Below are 25,115 nucleotides of genomic sequence, written 5' to 3'. Positions count from 1 at the left end.
AAAAAAAATACAAGACCCCCCCCCAACATTACAACCCACCACCCACACACCCCTACTCTAAAACCCACCCGATCCCCCCTTAAAAAAAACTAACACTACACCATTGAAGATCACCCTACCTTGAGCCGTGTTCACCCAGCCGTTAAGTTAGGGGTTGTTAGGGTTAGACTTAGGTTTAGGGGTTAATAACTTTACTATAGTAGCGGCGACGTTGGGGGTGGCAGATTAGGGGTTAATAATTGTAGGTAGGTGGCGGCGATGTTAGGGAGGGCAGATTAGGGGTAAATAAAATTTATTATAGTGTTTGTGAGGCGGGAGTGCGGTGGTTTAGGGGTTAATACATTTATTATAGTGGCGACGAGGTACAGTCGGCAGATTAGGGGTTAATAAGTGTAGGTAAGTGGAGGCAACATTGGGGGGGGCAGATTAGGGGTTAATGAATATAATATAGGTGTCGGCGATGTTAGGGGCAACAGATTAGGGGTTCATAGCTATAATGTAGGTGGCGCCGGTGTCCGGTCGGCAGATTAGTGGTTAAATCATTTTATTATAGGGTTTGTGATGTGGGGGGGCCTCGGTTTAGGGGTTCATAGGTATTTTATGGGTGTTAGTGTACTTTTTAGCACTGTAGTAAGAGCTTTATGTTCCGGTGTTAGCCCATAAAACTCATAACAACTGACTTTTTTATGCGGTAGGAGTCTTGGAGGTAGAGGCTGTACCGCTCACTTCTTCCAAGACTCGTAATACCAGCGTTAGGCAAATCCCATTAAAAAGATAGGATACGCAATTGACATAAGGAGATTTGCGGTAGCCTCGAGTCGCGGAAAAAAAGTGAGCGGTACACCTGTACCTGCCAAACTCGTAATACCAGCAAGCGTTAAAAAGCAGCTTTAGGACCCCTTAACGCTGCTTTTTAAGGCTAAAGCAGGACTCTAAATCTAGGTGTAAGTTTGTTGGTTGGGGGTCGCATCTTTCCCCTTCTGCCCTTTCCGGGAAAATCATGACCTTTCACAAGAATTGCTTACACCTTATAAAGATGTCACTCTCAGAGGATACTGAATACTGCAGATGCTATATTTATGCTTATACATGTTATGTTATATTATATGTTGTTTACCTATTTTGTCTCTTTACTTAACTCAGATCAGGTTATGGTACCCGTTATTTCACAATCACTCACTGTATTTCACTACATATTGGATTACCCCATTGAGTACCTAAACAATTAACATGACGACTCAAATTCTAACACACACCACAACTAACATAAAATTTGTTAGAGAACAACTATGCCCCACAATACACGCCTTCATTCCCACATACCTCCCCTTCGATATATACTAGGAGTCACATCACACAACCTTGACTTTCTCCACACTTTCAGAAAAATATATTTCTGCCCATTCCCACCCTGTTGCCTATAAACTGGGGGGGGGTACCTCTGCCATTCGCACCTCTCCCCCTCCCTAGATCTCTCACTCTTACAACTCAGCCCACCTTACCCTACATCAACATAAACTCAAACATACAAGTCCAGAATTTTTGTCTTTCTTTTTATTTTTTAAACTCAAACATACCCTCATAACCTCCCCTCCTGTTAGACTGCTTAGACATTTCCCAAAAATATCTCATCTGTTAAAGATTCAACACCCACTTTTTAGCTCCCCCCTCCCTTCCCTCTCTTCCCCCTTCTATACATTACATTACAGTCTTGGGGACAAGTCCCCCTTACTCCTATTACACAACCACTACCCTTCCTTCCCCTTCTAACCAAAGCGGCTCTGGACCGCTGACCCCCAAACTCTCCCTATTTGCTTATGGTGTCGTTATAAGTAAATTTTGCTACATCATTTATTCCAAATACTTCTCCTCAATCAGTTATTCTACAGACTAGTGATCCGGACAGCTATCCCACTTGTCCTCCCCCCCCTTTTTTCCCCTTCTTTCTTCTTTCTCTCTTCCTTTCTCTAACCCCCTCTCACAATTATGGCTGGTCTGTGGCTCCTCACACTAAATATGCAGGGACTAAATTCCCCTACGAAGCGTAGCCTTCTTACCAATTATTTACACAAAAACAATATAGATATTGTCTTTATCCAGGAGACACACTGGACATCTAGCCTCATATTCCTCCAAGTCTAGAGGTGTCGCTGTTTATATTGGTAAAAATGTTCTTTACGAAGCCATTTATATTGAACGCGACCCACATGCCAGATTTATTTTAATGGTCTGTAAACTTAACAAACAATTAGTTACACTAATTAATCTATATGCACCTAATTCTAAACAAAAAAAAATTCTTCGGTCACTCCTCAGATCGATGTCAGCGGTGAAACAAAGGGAATTGATTGTGGGAGGGGACTATAACCTAATCTGGGATGCCAACCTCGATAGAATAGCACCAAAAACCGGCCATCACGACAGAAACACGCATTCTCTTTCTAAAGCATTTCAAACTCTCATGGCTCAACATAATTTATATGACACATACAGATCATTCCACCCACAAGAGAAGGACTTTACATTCTACTCTGCCCCACACAAGTCGCACTCACGCATTGACTATTTTTTTACCTATGCCAAACTTTTGGACAACATATCCTACATTAAAATTACTCCAGTTTCATGGTCTGACCATGACGCTCTACACTTAAGATTAGGACCCCAACCTCGCTCACACCTCACCTGCGCTCTGGCGCTTACAAGATTGGACCATTACAGACCCCATTGTGAAGATAGAACTCCAAACTAAAATTGTAGACTTTTTTAACCTAAATGATGACAACCAAACTACGGTCCAAAACCTTTGGGCTACATTCAAAGCTGTAATGAGAGGACAACTTATACAGACTGAATCAGCAGCACGCTCGAAAAGTGGAACAACTTTAGCAGATCTAACTACCCAATTAAGAGAACTGAAAGCTGCACTTGCTCTAGTGTACTCTCCCGCAGTAAATGATAAAATAGTAGACACCATTAAACAAATCCAGGACTTAGAAATAAAAAAAAAAAAACTCAAAACGTCCTAGAGAAGTTTAAGAGAATATACTACCATCATAGTAATAAAGCCTCTACACTTCTAGCAACAAAACTTAAACATCAAACTGCTCAATCCCGCATCATGTCCATTCATACCTCAAACGGAAAACTGGTGTACTCGCCCACAGAGGGAATACCTTCAGACAATATTACCACACCCTATATAAGAGATACCCTCGAATCTCCTCCCCGTTCTAAAGAGGACATCTCTTCCTTTCTGGATGGTCTTTCTCTCCCCAAGTTAAATCCAGAAGATGCACACATTTTGACATTGCCGGTAACCATAGAAGAAACATGTAAAGTCATTCAATCTATGAAGCTAGGGAAATCCCCAGGCCCAGATGGCTTCACAGCCAGATTTTACAAAACATTTTGCCACCTACTAGCCCCCATCCTCTGTAGACTATGTCAAGAAACGATAATTATCGGCTCTTTGAATTCAGAATTTTTAGAAGCCATGATAGTCACAATACTAAAACCAGGCAAACCCCCGGATCACTGCACTAGCTATCGTCCAATCTCACTACTTAACATTGACACCAAAATCTATGCCAAACTTCTAGCCAATAGACTTTCTAAAATAATTCCCTCCCTACTAGACAACGATCAGGTAGGCTTCATCTCTCTTAAGGAGGGTCCTGACGCAATAAGGCGTATAGTGGTTCTTCAAAATTTTGCAGCTAAGAGAAAGATACCCCTTCTGGCCCTGTCCCTGGATGCTGGGAATATTTGTGGAAAGTAATGGAGACTCTTCGAGTTCCTGATTCTTTTATCCTAGCTGTTAAGGCTCTCTATTCACACCCCTCAGCTAGAGTCCGAGGAACCGGTTTTCAGTCTCTCCCATTCCCCTTATGGCATCAGACAAGGATGCCCACTGTCACCCCTTCTGTTTGCCTTGGCCATTGAGCCCTTAGCCCAAAGCATCAGACAGGACTCTCAAACTACAGGGCTCCTTGTTGGAGCACACATGCATACAATTTCGCTGTATGCAGATGATATCACTCTTATGCTAACTTCACCTAAAGAGTCCCTAAACTCGATCTTTAGGATCATTAAAGAATTTGGCAAACTACGCTACTACAAAATTAACATCACAAAGACTGAAGCCCTCCCTATTCATATTTCACCCAGTGACCTCACACTCCTGCAAAGAAAATACCACTTTCACTGAAACACGTCTTCCCTTAAGATACTAGGGATATTCCTTAGTCCTGACCCCTCCATAACAGTGGCTCAAAACTACACAGAAAGACTCTCAGAGTTTGGGAAACTCTTAGATACTTGGGAATTCCGAGAAATCTCTTGGACTGGTCACATTGCTGCGATCAAGATGTCATTTCTCCCTAAGATATCATACCTATTCCTATCAATACCATACAATAAATAGGCTGCAGAGTCTAGTAACCACTTATGTATGGAAAGATAAGAGACCCAGAACATCTAGGCAAACTCTTGAAAAACCAGTTGATCAGGGTGGTCTGGTTTTACCAAACCTCATCACTTATTACAATTCTGCCAGACTCTCACATTTACTGGGTTGGAATAACACAGAATGACTCACGGGATGGTACACTGTAGAGACTGCGCTATTACCCCCCACGGTTTCCCTCTCAGATATTCTCTGGATTCCTATCCACCATAGACAATCTTTGAATGACATACACTTAATATTCAAACATGCCTTTCAATTCTGGGATCAAATTAGACACAACCCAGCTATATCTCCTCATCCATCACCTGCTCTTACCATATCGGGTACACTCTTCTGTTTACCGGACTCCCATCCAGAAGCATGGCGCAATAGACAGATCCTATTAGTGACAGACTTTTATGATAATGACACATGGCTTTCTCACCCTAATTTATGCACTAAATTTCATATCCTGCCGAGTCTCCGCTTTGAGACGTTTCAGCTGAGCACACTATTACGCACATGGGGATACCCAAAGAAAATGCTCAGGCAATTATCACCATGGGAATCTTTATGGCAAAGAGCCTCCAACATTTCACACCCCCTCTCCTTACACTACAATTTACTTATTAACGCACAAACCTCACATGGAATCCCGCAACATACTGCCTGGGAGAGAGATATGGGTTTCACTGCTGGCGTTGATATCTGGAACTCTAGGATCATGATAACAAAAAAACTACTACATTGTGCTACCCTTTGGGAGCTCCATTACAAAATTCCAATCCGCTGGCACTTGGTTCCAGCCACATTGCACAGTGTTTATAATACACACACTTCTGAGTGTTGGAGGAAATGTGGACTCACAGGTACTGCCCTACATATCTGGTGGTCCTGCCCGATTATTCAACCACTTTGGGAAAAGTCTATACTCTTCTCCGTACCCTCGGCATTACCATACAGTTCACCCCAGAGGTATCTTTACTCCATATGAAGATGTTAAACCTTAATCCCTCAAATGAAGCTCTTGTGATCTACATCTTCATGGCCACAAAGTTGGCAATAGCTAGATGCTGGAAGAAAGAGAAACCCCCACCCCTATCTCAAGTATTATCCATAGTCCAGTATACTGGGCAAATGGAACAATACTCCTACAGAGTCCTAGATAAAGTTGAATCCTTCTACAAAATCTGGTCCTCATGGTTTCTATGTTCCCGAATTGGGAAATGACCTGTCTTTCCAGTCTACCCTCTTAGACCCCTTGGCCAGTACTGCCCCCATATCCCACCCATCATCCTGTATAGCTCCCCATACCTTCTTCCCCATACTCCACCCCCCTTTCCTTTTTTTTTTTCCTCTTCTCCCCCTCTCTCTTCCCCCTCTCCGGATCATATACTATAGTAGCATTTACACTTATATGATAACTGTACGGCTCTATTATTAATATCTAAATGTATTTAAATATATTACCGACATAACTACTCAATGCGAACACACATCATACAATCTCCCTTTATAATAAAAAAGTGAGACCTCTCTCTGACTTACCATATAGATCATTGTCGTGATCCTACGATGATGGATAGACATAGCATATTATCATGGAATTGATCTGAATATATACCTTTTGTAGTTCATACTCTGCTTGTATACATATGGTTTATGTCTACCACTTTTATTCAGTGGTCTTATTATTGTATTATTCTTGTATATGTCTCAATAAAAAAATTAAAAAAAAAATGGATTAGCCATTCTACTGCATAAATCCATCCCTTTCCAAGTACTTCACCAATACTCTGACACAGAGAGTCGATTTTTAATTTTGGTTGGGCTTTTATAAAATAGGCTGATTGTATTAGCCAATGTGTACGCACCAAACACTGGCCAAGTTCGCTTCTTCAAACGCTTTACCGGTGAACTGCTGGGTGTATCAAAGTGCATTACAATACTGGCTGGAGACTTCAACATAGTTTAAACCCAACACTTGATTGCTCGCAAGCAAAAAGCTCACATCCCAAAAGTTCTCTTAAAACCATATTGCAATATCTCCAATCTGCTACCCTTTTAGATATATGACGACTCCAACATCCAACACAAAAATATTATACTTTTTCCCCAACCCTAGACATACTTATTCCAGACTTGACCACTTTTGTATCAATCAAATAGGACTCACCCTAACATGTGACTCGGACATTGAACCAACACCATGGCTGGACCACTCAATGGTATCTCTGATCATGGAGTGGCCAGAGAGACAAATAACAGACTTTAACTGGAAACTAGATAACACTCTCTTATTACAACCAAACATAGTTCAAAAAGTACAACTATCCTTAAAGGACTATTTCCGACATAATAAAACCCCACAATCCCCCCTAACAATGATATGGGAGGCCCACAAGGCAGTTATTAGAGGAGAATTCATTATGCAGAGATCTATCTTAGCTAAATCATATAATACAGAATATACTTGATTACTGAATATACTACAAAATGCGGAACATGCACACATGCAGAACCCCACCAGCACCAATTGCACTGTCAGACTAGAAATGAACAACCTTTTAAACAAAGAGGTCCAAAGAAAGGGCTTCAACCACAAGAAGCTCTACTTTGCAGAAGGGAACAGAGCTGGAACACTCTTAGATGTCTAAAGAAAAAACCTTTGCCAACTATATACATTCAATTAAAGCGCAAGACAGAACGAACACCTCAGATTGCAAGAATATAGCTAATACGTTCAGCGAGTACTACAACAAACTATATAATATCCCTCCCACTGAACACTCCACTAACATACCTCTAATTGACCATTATCTATAAGAATCACAACTTCCAGCATTATCTAGGGAGTTATCAGACTCCCTAGACGCACCCATCACAACTCAAGAAATTTTTACGGCAATAAAAGAGATTCCCCAACATAAAAGCCCAGGACCTGACGGATTGACAAATATTTATTACAAACAATTTAAACATATTTTGACCCCCTATCTAGCAAATCTCTTTAATTACTTGGACAATGACGGACAGTTTTACACACAACTACTCAAAGCTCATATTTCAGCAATTCCCAAACCAGGGAAAACACAGACTTACCCGGGAAGTTACCGCCCAATCTTATTATTCAATAGTGACATAAAAATATATTCAAAAGTGTTAGCCAGATGAATAAATTCAATATTACCCACCCTTATACATGTAGACCAAGTAGGATTTGTTCCACTAAGAGAAGCTAGAGACAATACCATTAGGGTTATGCATTTGACAGAATACACAACTACACACAATATCCCATCTGTCCTGGTGTCTACGGATGAAGAAAAGGCCTTGACTAACTAAATGGGACTTTTCTCAGACACTTCACTAATTCGGATTTGGAGAATTAATGATAAAAAGGATCTTCCATTTATACAATAAACCATCAGCTAAAGTTAATGGAGTACTTTCCCATAGCTTTCAAATTTAGAAAGGTACTAGGCAGGGATGCCCCCTTTCCCCGACCCTGTTCATATTGACCATGGAAGCCCTAGCCACACATATACAATATAATAAAACTATTAAAGCTATTGCAGTAGGCCCAAACTAATACAAAATTGTCATGTATGCATGACGATGTCCTAGTCACAGTAACTTCCCCAATAACCTCCTTACCAGCATTGTTACATGAATTTGCAACTTTTGGCAAATTATCAAACAAAATTCACAGACCCTTACCATGCCACAAATCAGTCCCATACAGGCACATATTCAATAATTACGACCAAATAATAGCAAATGCCATAGGAATCTCCACAAAAACATCCCCACTAACGCCAATCTCCCCAAACATGGAGTTCCTTGGGGTTATGAACCTATGAGTAGGATAGACAAAATATTAGAAACCCCAGAATCTGTTCCTTTTCTCTCCCTCCTAGACCAAGGGAAGTTAAAACCACGAAAAACCTACAGAACATTTTAAATGGAGCCTTCACTTTGTGGCTCAAATACTCTCAAATCCACCATTTCCTACATAACACAAACATTAAACCTGACCTCACCAGACAACTTACACCATATAAACAACATTGCATTACACCTGCTTCACCTAAATAATCCTTGTCCAAGTGAATCCTAGACTCTGCATCTTCCACATCAATTCTAACACATATTACGCAATTGCATAAAGCGCTTCATAACACACTGGAGGCCCAAGATTGGAAACATCTATATTAATCCTCGTAAATCCTCCAGATCAACAAGCTTATTGGAACTAAACTTTAAAATTCTACTAAGATGGTATTTGACCCCAGCTACGCTACATAAGATTTACTACACATCCTCACCAATGTGTTGGAGAGGTTTTAAAATGAAAGGTTCTATGATACACATGTGGTGGGAATGCCCCCAAATTACCCCCTTCTGGAATGAAATAGAACTCACATTCAAAGAACTACTGGGCACAGATTTTGTCCTAATGCCACAAATAGCCCTACTCAACTAGAGCCCTCCAAGTAGATGCAAAATCCGTTATACCATTTTACAGATGGGACTAAATAGTGCTAGATTACTGATTGCTACACATTGGGAATCCCCACAACTCACCAAAGCCCTATGGACCCAAAAAAAGGAATGATATCTTACCCCTGGAACAATATGAATACTACAGAACTAACAGACTCTCCCTTTATTAAAAAATGAATTTCTATTGGGAAGCCCTCTCCAATACCACCATACACACTCCTCTTTAACCAACAGCCTAACGAATACAATCCTTAATACCTTCAGAGGGTAACAAGGTTTTTACTCTAAAGTTTGACATACTGATGTCATTATCTTAGCTGACTATACCTCTAAAAAGATTTTTGTTTATTTATGAGTTTTTGTTTTCTTATGTTTGAGATAAAAAAAAAAGAATGATCATTAACTAGACCCATATTCTTTATTATCTAGTAATGTTGCTTACTGATTGTATAAAGGTCACGACTCACTAGACCTACGAGTATGAACAACAGTAATTAGTAATGCAATATTTCATAATGACTTGTTTTACATCTTGTATATGGAAAACTGCAATAAAAAATATTTATAAAAAAAATGAATTTGTGAAACTGAAAACTTGTGAAAAAAGACGCACTGCACAACTCAAAAATTGCACAATTCATGAAGATTTGTATCCGCTACTCATCATAGCTGCAGATTGCAAGTCACTTCCTATTATAACCAATGAAGCAACATGTATTTCCTATATATTTAAATAAGGGGGAAAAAAGTGCTAGTTCATGAAAAAAAAGGAAGTGTACAATTCCCCCTATCATAAACCTGCTAAACAGTATGTACTTGCAGTATGCTCTAAGCTAAAAAGAGGAGTATCATATGTTAAGAGTTAATCTAACAAATGTAATTCATCAACAAATAAATTAGTAAAAATGTACACATATACTTCATAAAGAACATTCATATAGGATTCATAAAAAATAGAATAAAAAACATTTAATCATAAAACCAAGCATTGAATCTTAAAACATATAAAGTCCATTGAGGATCCAAAGCTTCCAAACAGTTGCTGATACTAGAAGCAAGAGAGACAAAAAAAGTCCCGTTACAAGCAATAAGGTTTTTCAACACAATGGTGTATTTCAGTACTTACACTGTGTAGTGTTGATTCCGGTCCTGTTAGTTATCTTCCTCTGCGTTAGTTAGATTCCTCTGCGTTAGTTAGCTTCCTCTGCGTTTAGCGGCAATGATGCAGAACTTCAAACTAAGGTGCAGTCCCAGCAATGTTCCTTTCTTATCCGTTCTCTGGCTTTTTTGGGGGGTATTCTAATAACGGCTGCAAGAATTTGCATGCTATGCGTTGCACCAAACAGTCCGTTAATGGTTCTCCTGTTGTACCTGCTCCTACAGGCGCTTCTTAGAGCCAAACTTCAATACTGGTAAATTGAGCAACGCATTTCTGAGGTCTCTCTCCTCTCTCAAGCTCAATTTCAATTATGCCTGTAAGTACTGAAATACACCATTGTGTTTAAAAACCTTATTGCTTGTAACAGGATTTTTTGGGCTCTCTTGCGTCTAGTATCAACAACTGCTTGTAAGCATTTGATCCTCAATAGTCTTTATATGTTTTAAGATTCAATGCTTGGTTTTATAAAGAAATGTTTTTTAGTCTATTTTTTATGAATCCTATATGAATGTTTTCTATGAAATATATGTATAATTTTTTACCAATTTACCTGTTGATGAATTAAATTTGTTTGATTAATATATGATACTGCACTTTTTAGCCTAGAGCATATTGCAGGTACATACTGTTTAGCAGGTTTATGATAGGGGGAATTGTGCACTTCCTTTTTTTTTCATGAACTAGTGCTTTTAATTCCTTATATATATTTCCTATATTGCTTTTTACTTTTGATTTATCTCTGAATCATTTGGAAAGGGAGCACAGTACCCATAATTGTGCTGAGACCCCTGCCCAAGTTTGTTTTCCCAACATGTATTTCCCAACCCTCCACTTCACAGCACAAGCTTTACTGTGAAGGATGTTGGAATCACAAAAACACCATCAAAACCTTAATGAACAAACTAAATAAAATGACAGAAAACAAAAAAACCTCTATAAAATAATCCACCTTGACAACAAGAAAACAAGAAAAGATAAGAAAAATGAAAACAAAACAACCTTGTCTGCTTTGAAATAGTGAATGCTGGGCAGAGGTGTACGTGAGAAAGTCTAACCACGCCTCTAAAATATCAATGGCTAGTCAATAGACATAACTTTTTTTTTACAAAGAAAACTAATGGCACTTTTAAAATAAATAAGGAAATACCCTTGAATATATTATCCTATCTGCATATCAAGTTGCAATGTAATGCAAATAATGGTTTATAGGGTTTAGGTGATGTGTACTTTATATAATGTTAAACAAACTTGAATTATCAGTACAAGACTGGTAAAGGTGTACACATTGAATGCACTCTTATTCCTTAGAAGCTTATTTCTAGAATAATGTTACTGTGGCAGAGAAAAATAAAATATGTGAAAAGGTCACAGGTTTCATTTTGCACATATTTTTATGCAACCAATCAACTAAGACTATGCATTCTCTATCCTTATTCTCTAGTTATGGAAAAATATGTTACTACAACAACTTTATGATAAAACATCTTATTTAAACAGTAATAGCAATTATTACATTTGTTTTATTCCTTCCCTGTATACTACAAAAACACCAGTTCATAAATAGTTTAAAAGTTTGTGACTGAAAAGAAATTTGAGTGTTGAGTAAACTCACAATAATAGGAACATCTCACAGATGGCCAAAGATTTTGGAACTGAAGTCATTCCCAATTCACTGAATAACAGCAGCATTGCCTGTGTAACTTCCTTGCTCTTTTTCCAGAACAGCAAGTGCACAGCATTCCACTGGTAGTAGCCAAAAAAGACAGCCTGTTTGATTCTTAAAGTTCACCCACGCTTTCCTTTATGGTTAACCTTTTCCCCCCAACATTTAACATCTTTAAACACCTTTTAATTTTTTTTTTTTTAAAAAGAACTGGAATATTTTATAGCTAATCAAGAACAACAGTTATATGGTAAACTTCTTTATAAGTCAACAGTAATGCAAACTGATACAAACCACACTGTACAGATGCTTCAAAAAAGTAAGTGACATACATGCAGTGTTCAACTGAGGGCCACAACTAAGCCAGTATTTAAAGGGACAGTTTAGTCAAAATTAATCTTTCATTATTCAGATAAGGAGGCCGAATTATCAAGCCGTCAACTATGCTGCATTCGATGGCACCAATACGCTCGCCTAACATCGCCTAACATCACGGCCGCGGACCTGAATACGCTCTCCTTATTTATAAAAAAGCTGTCAAAAAGCTGCGCACCAAGTACGGGGCAATGAGCAGCGGACTGTTGTTAACTAGCAGTTATCGATCTCGCTGCTATTCGGCTTTTTCCCAACTTTATTTATACCCTGTCACAAAACACCGCCACTATACTAAAATGTTTAACCCCTATACCGCCGCTCCCGGACCCCGCCGCTACTAAATAAAGTTATAAAACACCCATCCTGCTGCTCCCGTAGAACACTGCAACTCTAATAAAGTTATTAACCCCTATCCCTCGGCTCCCGGAGCCCACCACAACTCTAATAAAGTTATTAACCCCAGTCCCAGACCCCTCCACAACTAAATAAATGTATTAACCCCTAAACCCCTGGCCTCCCACATCACTACCACTTAATAAACCTATAAACCCCCCACATCGTCATAAACTAAATTAAGCTATTAACCCCTAAACCTAACAACCCACTAACTTTACATTAAACATTAACTCATCCCTATCTTATAATAAATTTAAACTTACCTTTAGAATTAAAATAAATTATATTAAACTACTAATTAACCTACCCTAACTATTATACTAAAATTACATTAAACTATATTAAACTAATAATTAATCTACCCTAACTATTATACTAAAATTACATTAAACTAAAAATTAAATTAACTATATTACATTTCTAAAAACCTAACCCTACTCAAGTTATTTAAATCTACTATTAAAAATTACTAAATTACAAAAAAAAATAACAACTAAGTTACACAAAATAAAAAACACTAAGTTACACAAATAAAAGATAAATTATCAAATATTGAAACTTATTACACCTAATCTAATAGCCCTATCAAAATAAAAAAGCTCCCCCAAAATAAAAAAAACCCTAGCCTTCACTTAACTACCAATGGCCCTTAAAAGGGCCTTATGCGGGGCATTGCCCCAAAGAAATCAGCTCTTTTACCTGTTAAAAAAAATACAAATACCCTCCTAACAGTAAAACCCACCACCCACACAACCACCCCCCCAAATAAAAAAAACCTAAGCTCCCCATTGCCCTGAAAAGGACATTTGTACGGGCATTGCCCTTAAAAGGGCATTCAGCTCTTTTTACTGCCCAAAGTCCCTAACCTAAAATGAAAACCCACCCAATAAACCCTTAAAAAAACTTAACACTAACCCCCGAAGATCCACTGACAGTTTTCGAAGACCGGACATCCATCCTCATAAAAGCGGCAGAAGTCCTCAGCGAGGCCGACAGAAGTCTTCATCCAAGCGGGCATAAGTCTGCATCCAGACGGCATCTTCTATCTTCATCCATCCGGCGCGGAGCGGCTCCATCTTCAAGACATCCGGCTTGGAGCATCCTCTTCTTACAACGTCTCTTGAAGAATAAAGTTACTTTTAAATGACGTCATCCAAGATGGCGTCTCTTACATTCTGATTGGCTGATAGGGATGGGCGATTGTTTCTAAAAATTTCAAATTTAAAACGAATTTTGATACATTCGTTCGTTCGAATCAAATTTCGAATGTTTATATAACATTCTAACATTCTATTTTTGAATTATCGTTTTCTAAATTTTCAATAAAACTCAAAAATATTCGTTCGATTAATAGAATGTTTAGCTATGTATTCATTCAATTTCGAAATGTAATATTCGAATTCGAATGTGACATTCGAATTTGAAATAGTATTTTTAGTCTACAACTGTGTTTAATAAATGTAATATTCGAATTCTAATGTGACAGTCAAATTCGAAATAATATTTCTAGTCTAATACTGTGTTTTATAAATGTAATATTCGAATTTGAATGTGACATTCGATTCGAATGTGATATTCGATTCGAATGTGACATTCGAAATAGTGTATCTAGTCTACAATTGTGTTTTATAAATATAATATTCGAATTCGAATGTGACATTCGAATTCGAATGTGACATTCGAAAACTGTAAATAACATTCGAAAATCAAATTTTTAAGAATATTCGTTCTTATCAACATTCTATTATGTAAATCGAATTTCTACAATAACATTCGTTCTAACATTCGAATTCAGATAAAAACACATTCACCCAATCCTATTGGCTGATAGAATTCTATCAGCCAATCAGAATTAAAGGGGAAAAAATCATATTGGCTGTTGCAATCAGCCAATAGGATTGAGCTTTCATCCTATTGGCTGATCCAATCAACCAATAGGATTGAGCTCGCATTATACTGACTGATTGGGAATAGCCAATAGAATGCAAGTTCAATCCTATTGGCTGATTGGATCAGCCAATAGGATAAAAGCTCAATCCTATTGGCTGATTGCAACAGCCAATAGGATTTTTTCCCCCTTAATTCCTTAATTCTATCAGCCAATCGTAATGTAAGGGAAGCCATCTTGGATGACGTCATTTAAAGGGAAACTTCATTCTTCAAGATTCGTCGTAAGAATAGGATGCTCAGCGCCGGATGTCTTGAAGATGGACCCGCTCCGTGCCGGATGGATGAAGATAGAAGATGCCGTCTGGATGAAGACTTCTGCCCTCTTGGATGAAGACTTCGGCCCGCTTGGTTGAAGACCTCTGCCGCTTGGATGAGGATGGATGCCCGGTCTTCGAAAACTGTAAGTGGATCTTCGGGGGTTAGTGTTAGGTTTTTAAGGGTTTATTGGGTGGGTTTTAATTTTAGGTTAGGGACTTTGGGCAGTAAAAGAGCTAGGGGCAAAACCCATACAAATGCCCTTTTTAGGTTTTTTAGATAGGTTTTTATTTGAGGGGGTTGGTTGTGTGGGTGGTGGGTTTTACTGCTGGGGGGTGTTTGTATTTTTTTTTTACAGGTAAAAGAGCTGATTTCTTTGGGGCAATGCCCCGCAAAAGGCCCTTTTAAGGGCCATTGGTAGTTTATTGTAGGCTAGGGTTTTTTTATTTTCGGGGGGGGGGGCTTTTTTATTTTCATAGGGCTATTAGATTAGGTGTAATTAGTTTAAATATTTGATAAATTCTTTTTTATTTTGTGTAATTTAGTGTTTTTTATTTTTTGTAACTTAGTGTTTTTTATTTTTTGTAACTTAGTTGTTATTTTTTGTAACTTAGTAATTTTTAATTGTAGATTTAAATAATTTGAGTAGGTTCAGGTTTTTAAATATGCAATATAGTTAATTTTAGTATAATAGTTAGGGTAGGTTAATTAATAGTTTAATATATTTTAATTTAATTGTAGTATAATAGTTAGGGTAGGTTAATTAATAGTTTAATATAGTTTAATGTAATTTTAGTATAATAGTTAGGGTAGGTTAAATAATAGTTTAATATAGTTTATTTTAAGTTTATTTCTACAGGTAAGTTTAAATTTATTATAAGATAGGGATGTAGTCATTTTAATGTAAAGTTAGCGGGTTGTTAGGTTTAGGGGTTAATAGCTTAATTTAGTTTATGGCGATGTGGGGGGCTGGCGGTTTAGGGGTTAATCAGTTTAGTAAGTGGTAGTGATGTGGGAGGCCAGGGGTTTAGGGGTTAATAATTTTATTACATTTGCGGCGGGGTCAGGGAGCGGCGGGATAAGGGTTAATTTATTTAGTTGTGACGGGGTCCGAGAGCGGCGGGATAGGGTTTAATACATTTATTTAGCTGCGGTGGGCTCTGGGAGTGGCAGAATAGGGGTTAATATATTTATTTACTTGCGGCAGGATAGAGGTTAATACATTTAATTAGTTGCGGTGGGCTCTGAGAGAGGCGGAATAGGGGTTAATATATTTATTTAGTTGTGGTGGGCTCCTGGGGAGCGGCTGGATAGGGGTTAATAACATTATGTAGGTGGCGGCGATGTTGGGGCGGAAGATTAGGGGTGTTTAGACTTGGGGCTTATGTTAGGGTGTTAAATGTAAACGTAACTTTTATTCTAGCATAGAAATCAATGGGATATCTGGCAGCATCGAACATGAGTTTTCGATGCTTTCAGACTCCTATTGATTCCTATGGCATCCGCGGCCTCCAGGGTGGCAGATTGAAAACCAGGTGCGCTGGGCCGGAATAGTGGCGAGCGTACCTGTTAGAAATTTGATAACTTGCAAAAGTTGTCAGATAGTGCCGAATTTGTATTCAGAACATCGGTAATGAAGTAAGCATCGATCTGTGTCGGATTAAGACTGGCAGATCGTATGTTACGTCACAAATTTCCACTTTTGCCGGTCCTTAGGCTTTGATAAATGGGTCAAATCAAGCTCGCCACAATTACGCTGTGGAATATAAGCGTATTTGCGGTTGACGGCTTGATAAATATCCCTCAAGGCATGTAATTGTAAACAACTTTCCAATTTACTTTTATCATTAAATTTGCTTCTTTCTCTTGGTATTCTTAGTTGAAAGCTAAACCTAGGTAGGCTCATATGCTAATTTCTTAGCCCTTGAAGGCTACCTCTTATCTAAATGCATATGACAGTTTTTCACAGCAAGAGGGCATTAGTTCACATGTGCCATATAGATAACATTGCGCTCATGCTCCTTGGAGTTACTAAAATGCAAATCTGTCAAAAGAACTGAAATAAGGGGGCAGTTTGCAGGGGCTTAGATACAAGGTAATCACAGAGGTGAAAAGTGTATTAATATAACAGTGTTGGTTATGCAAACATTGGGAATGGATAATAAGGGATTATCTTTTTAAACAATAAAAATTCCGGAGATGACTGTCCCATTAAGTATTTTTATTTTTTGCAAGAGCATAAGAATTATTTAAATTGAGTAAATTGAATGATTTTTTCCCTAAGCAACGGGTCCGCTAATTTAGAAAATATTCTCAACTATTATCAAATTCTAGTCTATATTTTTATTGTTTTCTAACTAATTTCATTCCTTGCTCACTAATTTCATATGATAAAACTCAATGCTATAAAAATTATTATAAAATGTCATATCATAGATGTTTAAGAACAATGTGCAATGCACCTGATATTTTGATTTTAATTTTCTAAGAGGTTTTTTATTAATTGTATGTAGAATACAGCAAAGAGAAAATTGTTTGTCAACATATAGAAACTATTTATTCTCTAATTTATCTGAAATATCTGCCTTCATTATACTGATAAATAATATAATCTGAAGGACTGGTATAATCTGTTCAATAGACATTTTCTTTACAGTAATACTAGAACTAGTTATCTGTTCATGCATAAGAGAGAAAAACCATATAATTAAATGTTAAGATGAAACACTTGATTCTATAATTAGAAGTGCAAATAAACCACTTGAAAATATAAGTCTATCGGCTAGATTTAGAGTTTTGTCGGTAACGAACCACGTAGCTAACGCTGGCTTTTTTCTGGCCGCACCTTTAAAATAACTCTGGTATTGAGAGTCCACAGAATGGCTGCATTAGGCTCCAAAAAAGGAGCGTAGAGCATATTTAACGCAACTTCAACTCTCGATACCAGAGTTGCTTACGGAAGCGGCCAGCTTCAAAAACGTGCTCGTGCACGATTCCCCCATAGGAAACAATGGGGCTGTTTGAGCTGAAAAAAAACCTAACACCTGCAAAAAAGCCGCGTTCAGCTCCTAACGCAGCCCCATTGTTTCCTATGGGGAAACACTTCCTACGTCTGCACCTAACACTCTAACATGTACCCCGAGTCTAAACACCCCTAACCTTACACTTATTAACCCCTAATCTGCCACCCCCGCTATCGCTAATCCAATCAGCCAATCAGATTGAGCTTGCATTCTATTGGCTGTTCCGATCAGCCAATAGAATGCGAGCTCAATCTGATTGGCTGATCGGATCGGCCAATCGGATTGAACTTGATTCTGATTGGCTGATTCCATCAGCCAATCAGAATTTTCCTACCTTAATTCCGATTGGCTGATAGAATCCTATCAGCCAATCGGAATTCGAGGGACGCCATCTTGGATGACTTCCCTTAAAGGAGCCTTCATTCGTCGGTAGTCCGTCGGGCCAGCAGGATGTTCCGCATCGGAGGTCTGCAAGATGGATCCGGAAGAAAGAAGATTGAAGATGCCGTTGATAGAAGACTTCAGCCGGATCATGGACCTCTTCAGCTCCCGCTTGGATGATGACTTCAGCCGGATCATGGACCTCTTCAGCTCCCGCTTGGATGATGACTTCAGCCGGATCATGGACCTCTTCAGCCCCCTGCTTGGGCTTGGATCAGGACATCGGAGGAGCTCTTCTGGATCGATCGGTGAACCTGGTAGGTGAAGATAAGGTAGGAAGATCTTCAGGGGCTTAGTGTTAGGTTTATTTAAGGGGCGTTTGGGTTAGATTAGGGGTATGTGGGTGGTGGGTTGTAATGTTGGGGGGGGGTATTGTATGTTTTTTTTTACAGGCAAAAGAGCTGAATTTCTTGGGGCATGCCCAGCAAAGGGCCCTATTCAGGGCTGGTAAGGTAAAAGAGTTTTGAACTTTTGTAATTTAGAATACGGTAGGGCATTTTTTTATTTTGAGGGGCTTTGTTATAATATTTTTCTAATGTTTGTAAATATTTTTTTATTTTTTGTAACTTAGTTCTTTTTTATTTTTTGTACTTTAGTTAGTTTATTTAATTGTAGATAATTATAGGTATTTTATTTAATTTATTTATTGATAGTGTAGTGTTAGGTTTAATTGTAACTTAGGTTAGGATTTATTTTACAGGTAATTTTGTAATTATTTTAACTATTTTAGCTATTGTACCTGGTGAAAATAAATACAAAGTTACCTGTAAAATAAATATAAATCCTAAAATAGCTATAATATAAATATAATTTATATTGTAGCTATATTAGGATTTATTTTACAGGTAAGTATGTTAAGCTTTAAATAGGAATAATTTATTTAATAAGAGTTAATTAATTTCGTTAGATTAAAATTATATTTAAGTTAGGGAGGTGTTAGTGTTAGGGTTAGACTTAGCTTTAGGGGTTAATAAATTTATTAGAATAGCGGTGAGCTCCAGTCGGCAGATTAGGGGTTAATGTTTGAAGTTAGGTGTCGGCGATGTTAGGGAGGGCAGATTAGGGGTTAATACTATTTATTATAGGGTTAGTGAGGCGGATTAGGAGTTAATAACTTTATTATAATAGCGGTGCGGTCCGCTCGGCAGATTAGGGGTTAATAAGTGTAGGCAGGTGGAGGCGACGTTGTGGGGGGCAGATTAGGGGTTAATAAATATAATATAGGGGTCGGCGGTGTTAGGGGCAGCAGATTAGGGGTACATAAGTATAACATAGGTGACGGTCGGCAGATTAGGGGTTAAAAATATTTAATCGAGTGGCGGCGATGTGGGGTGACCTCGGTTTAGGGGTACATAGGTAGTTTATGGGTGTTAGTGTACTTTAGAGCACAGTAGTTAAGAGCTTTATGAACCGGCGTTAGCCCAGAAAGCTCTTAACTCCTGACTTTTTTCTGCGGCTGGAGTTTTGTCGTTAGAATTCTAACGCTCACTTCAGCCACGACTCTAAATACCGGAGTTAGAAAGATCCCATTGAAAAGATAGGATACGCAATTGACGTAAGAGGATCTGCGGTATGGAAAAGTCGCGGCTGAAAAGTGAGCGTTAGACCCTTTCCTGACTGACTCCAAATACCGGCGGTAGCCTAAAACCAGTGTTAGGAGCCTCTAATGCTGGTTTTCACGGCTACCGCCAAACTCCAAATCTAGGCCTATGTGAGTTAGACAAAAAATGAGAGTATTACAATACTTAATTTGCAAATGTGATAGGTCTGGGTGAGATACTAATTTGGAGGATTTGGAAGTAGGGCCACTCTTAGCATTTGCGGGGCCTTGGTCAAGAAAAATTTGTGGGGCCCCCCAGCTCTGTTATTTCCCACTCACATTAGCACCACCCTGTATGTCCTGCCTACTGTATGGCCCATCCAAGTCCCAAACTGAAGTTATAAATAATATAATATATATCTTTATATATAATAAAATTATATAAGGATATAACATCCATAGTCATCCTTATTAGATATCAGTACAATCCTTTTTATATTTGCTATAGATTTAAACTGCCTAAAGCATAACACAATTAAAAGTTAACGTTCGTTGGGATATCGAGTCTTCAGAGCTCTGGTTAAAGGGATAGTAAACACCAGAATTTTAGTTTTTTAAAAATGTAGATAATCCCTTTATTACCCATTCCCCAGTTTTGCATAACCAACACAGGTATAATAATATACTTTTTACCTCTGTGATTACCTTGTATCTATGCCTCTGCAAACTGGGAGCCAAGAGACACTCAAGTCTAAACAGGCAAACATCCAAAATACACCCTAACAGTGGGAATGGGGTGCCTAATATTTGCAAGATATAACCCATTCCTTTCAGAAAGTTTTCCTACAGCCTCTTATGGATTAATGTATGTCCTGTGCAGAATGCATTTTGTACATTTTTCTTCAATGAAGCGTTGGAAAATAAAAAAAAAATTAAAAATTCTCAGTGTTTACAGTCCCCTTAAAGGGACACTGAACCCAATTTTTTTCTTTCATGGTTCATTTGAAAAAAGAAGGCATCTAAGCTATTGTTTTGGTTAATAACCTTGGAAAGCACTTGTTTATTGGTGGGTGAATTTATCCACCAATCAGCAAGAACAACACAATGTGTTCACCAAAAATGGGGCGGCATCTAAACTTACATTCTTGCATTTCAAATAAAGATACCAAGAGAATGAAGAAAATTTGATAATAGGAGTCAATTAGAAAGTTGTTTAAAATTGCATGCTCTATCTGAATCACGAAAAAAATTGGGTTCAGTGTCCCTTTAAGAACTGATTAATCAATAAGGGCCAAATTATGAGTGGCGTGCTAACAGTTACACGCAAAAATATATAATAGGCTAAACCTATCAATAGAATAATGAATGATGAAATGATAAAAAATTATTAAATTGATATGACAAAATTTAATAAGCAAGTCTAGAATGCTAGTTTGGAACACTCATATGTAACAATTTATATAAAATGATGCCGGCATCTATGTAAAAAGAACAAAAAACTTTTTTATGTTTTATACTATTGTATTTATAAGATCACAATCTTGGAGATACTGTGATCATTTAGGGATTTTAGCTTTGACCATTTTTAGGCTAGCTCTTACACCAATCATATCAATCTCCAGGTGTTCAGAGTAGTTCTCCTAACACAAATTTTCTGCTTTAAAATTACTTGTTTTTTACAGCTTGTTCAAAATGGAACTTTTCTCCTTTAGAGATAATATTCTATCTGAAATACACACTGGGGAACCCAATCCAAATATTGTCTCTCATCTCGTACCTATAGATTTACATACTTCTTGCAAAAATTTAGAAGATACTCTCCTGAAAGAAATTAAACACTTAGTAGAATTATCTTACACAAAAATACATTGAATCTAATATGGTCCCTAGAGGTTTGAGGCTAAAGAAAGACTGCACCTTTTAACTAAACAAATAACTATTAACCGAATGGTATAACACACTAGAAATAGCCTCTATTAACCTTCTAAAAATACTTATTAAAGCTAGAAAAATAAATCTATCTTCAATTAAAAGTGAGAGACACTTTTAAAGACACACTCAAACCCTTTATAAATTATATGGAATATAAAAATAAACAACAGATCATGATAAAAAAAACCTTACTGGGTTTAAACAAATACTGACTGAAAGAAAAAACAGTAAATTCAAGAGGGACCTTGATGATTATTAACAAGTCAAAAACACTACGAAAACACCAATTAATGAAAATACTGAAGTAACTGACAATGTTGAGATTTGCTAAATAAATCCTGTCTCCATAGAAACTAAAAATAATAAATCTTTTTCAATCTTTAGTAAACATAAGATGAATAAAACAGAAGGTCAAAAGGCCACTCCAAGTCATAATTATAATAACAGACAAGTAGGCAACTACCAAAGATCTGTTGGATATCAAAGGAAATTCAATAAAAATCCAAATAGTCAGAATAATAGATACCATTATCAATATCATAATAATAAAAGATATTTCCCATAAGAACCCCTTGATTATAACTATAGAGACAGGCCAAAGTATCCACAAAGATATACATTTAATAACCAGGAATATAGTTCTTATAATCATCATAATACACACCAAAATTGTGATGAACATGATACTCAACAAAATTATGGAGAAAGAAAACAAACCTCTAATCACGGCATTGGCCAAAACTTTCATAGATACAATAACCAAGGAAGACCCTTCAATGAGGAACATGTTGAGTACAACCACGTCAAATCATTTTCTAACAGATATGATCATAGAAAACGATCAAATAATTGGAGGTTACCATTTTCAAACAAATATGATACATTAACTAATGACTCACATCAAACAAATACATTTCAGAACACTTCTACTCTTTTTTTAGGGCAATCCCCACAACAACCAGGGCAATCAAAAAATTCAATAGGACCCCAAAATTCAATATGGGGCACACCAAGAGGAAAAAGATAAATAAAAATAGAAGAGGGAGAAAACCCACAAAAAAGATTAAAATAACTAAAGTAGATTAAACTAAGGATAATAAAAATGATGGGAACAAAAACGATGCACATATAGGAATATTCAACATCAGCAAGTACAAATTAAACGATGAAGAAAATAACATTTTGAAAAAAGGTCTTACTTTCGCACCAACATGTAAACTTAACAAATTTGAAACATTAATAAATATTAATCAGTACCATGTTAATCAATTACAAGCCTACTTAAAAGATTCAACACATTTTCTTAATCTTAAAAATCAAATAGAATGGAAGGATAATTACATCATGGTCATATGCAATGTAAAATCTCTATACACTAACATAGACCATACATTTGGTCTAAAAGCCATTTCACATTTTCTAGTAATGGATACATCACTAATGGATGAACAAATTTTGCTCTATAAACGCTATATAGATGACGTCTTCCTGATCTGACAAAACTGTCACAATGATCTTTGGAACGGGACCTAAAATACACAAATTACAAAATTCCCATCTTTGCATCAAAACAAAATCCAATTGCACGCTGACCACAGTCCACTCTTTTAACTACTTGGGTATGTTGTTAGACCCCAATCTATCTTTTGGCCTCCACATAGAAAAACTTGGATATTTAATGGTTAAGATTCTGTTCCATGTTCAACTCCTGTCTGTTGGAGCTACATTCTATTTATTTATATCTTGTGTTGCATGTCATTAGCAGGATCGCTAGATATGTATAAATCCATTCCCATTTCATATATATGTCACACTATATTGACAGTCACTATTTTTAAATAGTTTCAGTCAATATATACTCCTATACCATAAATCATATTTGTAAAGGTTTCACAAATTGGTTTCTAATATAACACTCACCCTTTTCCCTATATTATTTTAGTTTTCTTTTACGGTTTTCTCTAAACATTATCTATATAGTCATAATATCACAACATCGCACTTAACTATTTAAATGTTATTCTATTTAATGTTATGTTACATAAATTGATGTGCAACTATGTTTGCCGTCCATAACGAAGTAGCTAGATCACAGGTGGTAATAAATTCACTCCTATTTTAGTCCTATTGGACAAACACTTTCGGACCTATCACCATTTCTGTTACACACGATGTTCCCTATATAAGGCCAATTGTTAGTATCAGTAAGCATCTTGATAAAGGCAGTTAGGTCTGCCGAATCGTGTAGAATTTGCTTATTGACATTCGTGTTTTCTCATACACACATTGGGATATAAACTCACATCATACAGGTTCATCTCTATTTCTAAATTTTTGGAATATAGACATATGAATAATTCCTTGTATTCCCTATTATGACCATATCAGGTTCATTGTTTTTTTTTGTGAAATATACGAACAAGCTGTATGCATAATTTCTGCTGTGCTCAACACCTATTTCCACATACAGCTATAAAGGATTCGTACTAGGCCACAATTGAGCAACCCGAGTTGTTCCATAATGGTTTTCGAACCCAGAATCACAAAGATACTTTGTTTCTATCCGACAAAGAACTACCATCAAGGAAAGACCAGTAACAGCACACCAACTTGGTCACATGATCGGACATCACCACAATCTCGGAGCTCACTACAGAACTTGAGCATTATTCATACAAACTTGGAACAGTGAGTTTTTTACGTCCTATTTCATCCAGAGCTGTGCACAGCCGAAGATTCCTATAGAGTCCTCACACGAATTGACTTAATAAACTATACCTCCACTATATTATATTTCCAAATTCAGTTATTGTAATAACTTTTATCGTACATATATACTTATATCGTACTTATTGCTTGTACCCAATCTAATACCCTTTTTACTGCTAACACCAGCTTGCTGTAATTAGCCTTTAACGCAACTGGATGTTTTTACAGGAATTTCTGTATGGTAAATAATTGCCTTATGTTTTACCTACTGACCTTAGTATTAAGCTTGGTTTTTGTTTTTTTACATAAATGTAGGCATCATTTTATATAAATTGTTACATATGAGTGTTCCAAACTAACATTCTAAACTTGCTTATTACATTTTGTCATATCAATTTAATAATTTTTTGTCATTTCATCATTTTATTGATAGGTTTAGCCTATTATATATTTTTGGTATAAGTTGTCACTATTAAAGGGACAGTCTACACCAAAATCTTTCTTATTTAAAAAGATAGATAATCCCTTTATTACCCATTCCCCATTTTTGCATAACCAACACAGTTATATTAATATACTTTTTACCTTTGTGATTGTCTTGTATCTAAGCCTTTGCAGACAGCCTCCTTATCTAAGTGCCTTTGACAGTCATGCAGTGTAGTCAATCAGTGAAGACTCCTAAATAACTTCACGGGAGTGAGCACAATGTTATCTAT

Source organism: Bombina bombina, chromosome 5 (genome assembly GCF_027579735.1).
Source record: "Bombina bombina isolate aBomBom1 chromosome 5, aBomBom1.pri, whole genome shotgun sequence".
In the NCBI taxonomy this organism is placed as follows: Eukaryota; Metazoa; Chordata; class Amphibia; order Anura; family Bombinatoridae; genus Bombina; species Bombina bombina.
Note: the sequence above shows the minus strand (reverse complement) of the source record.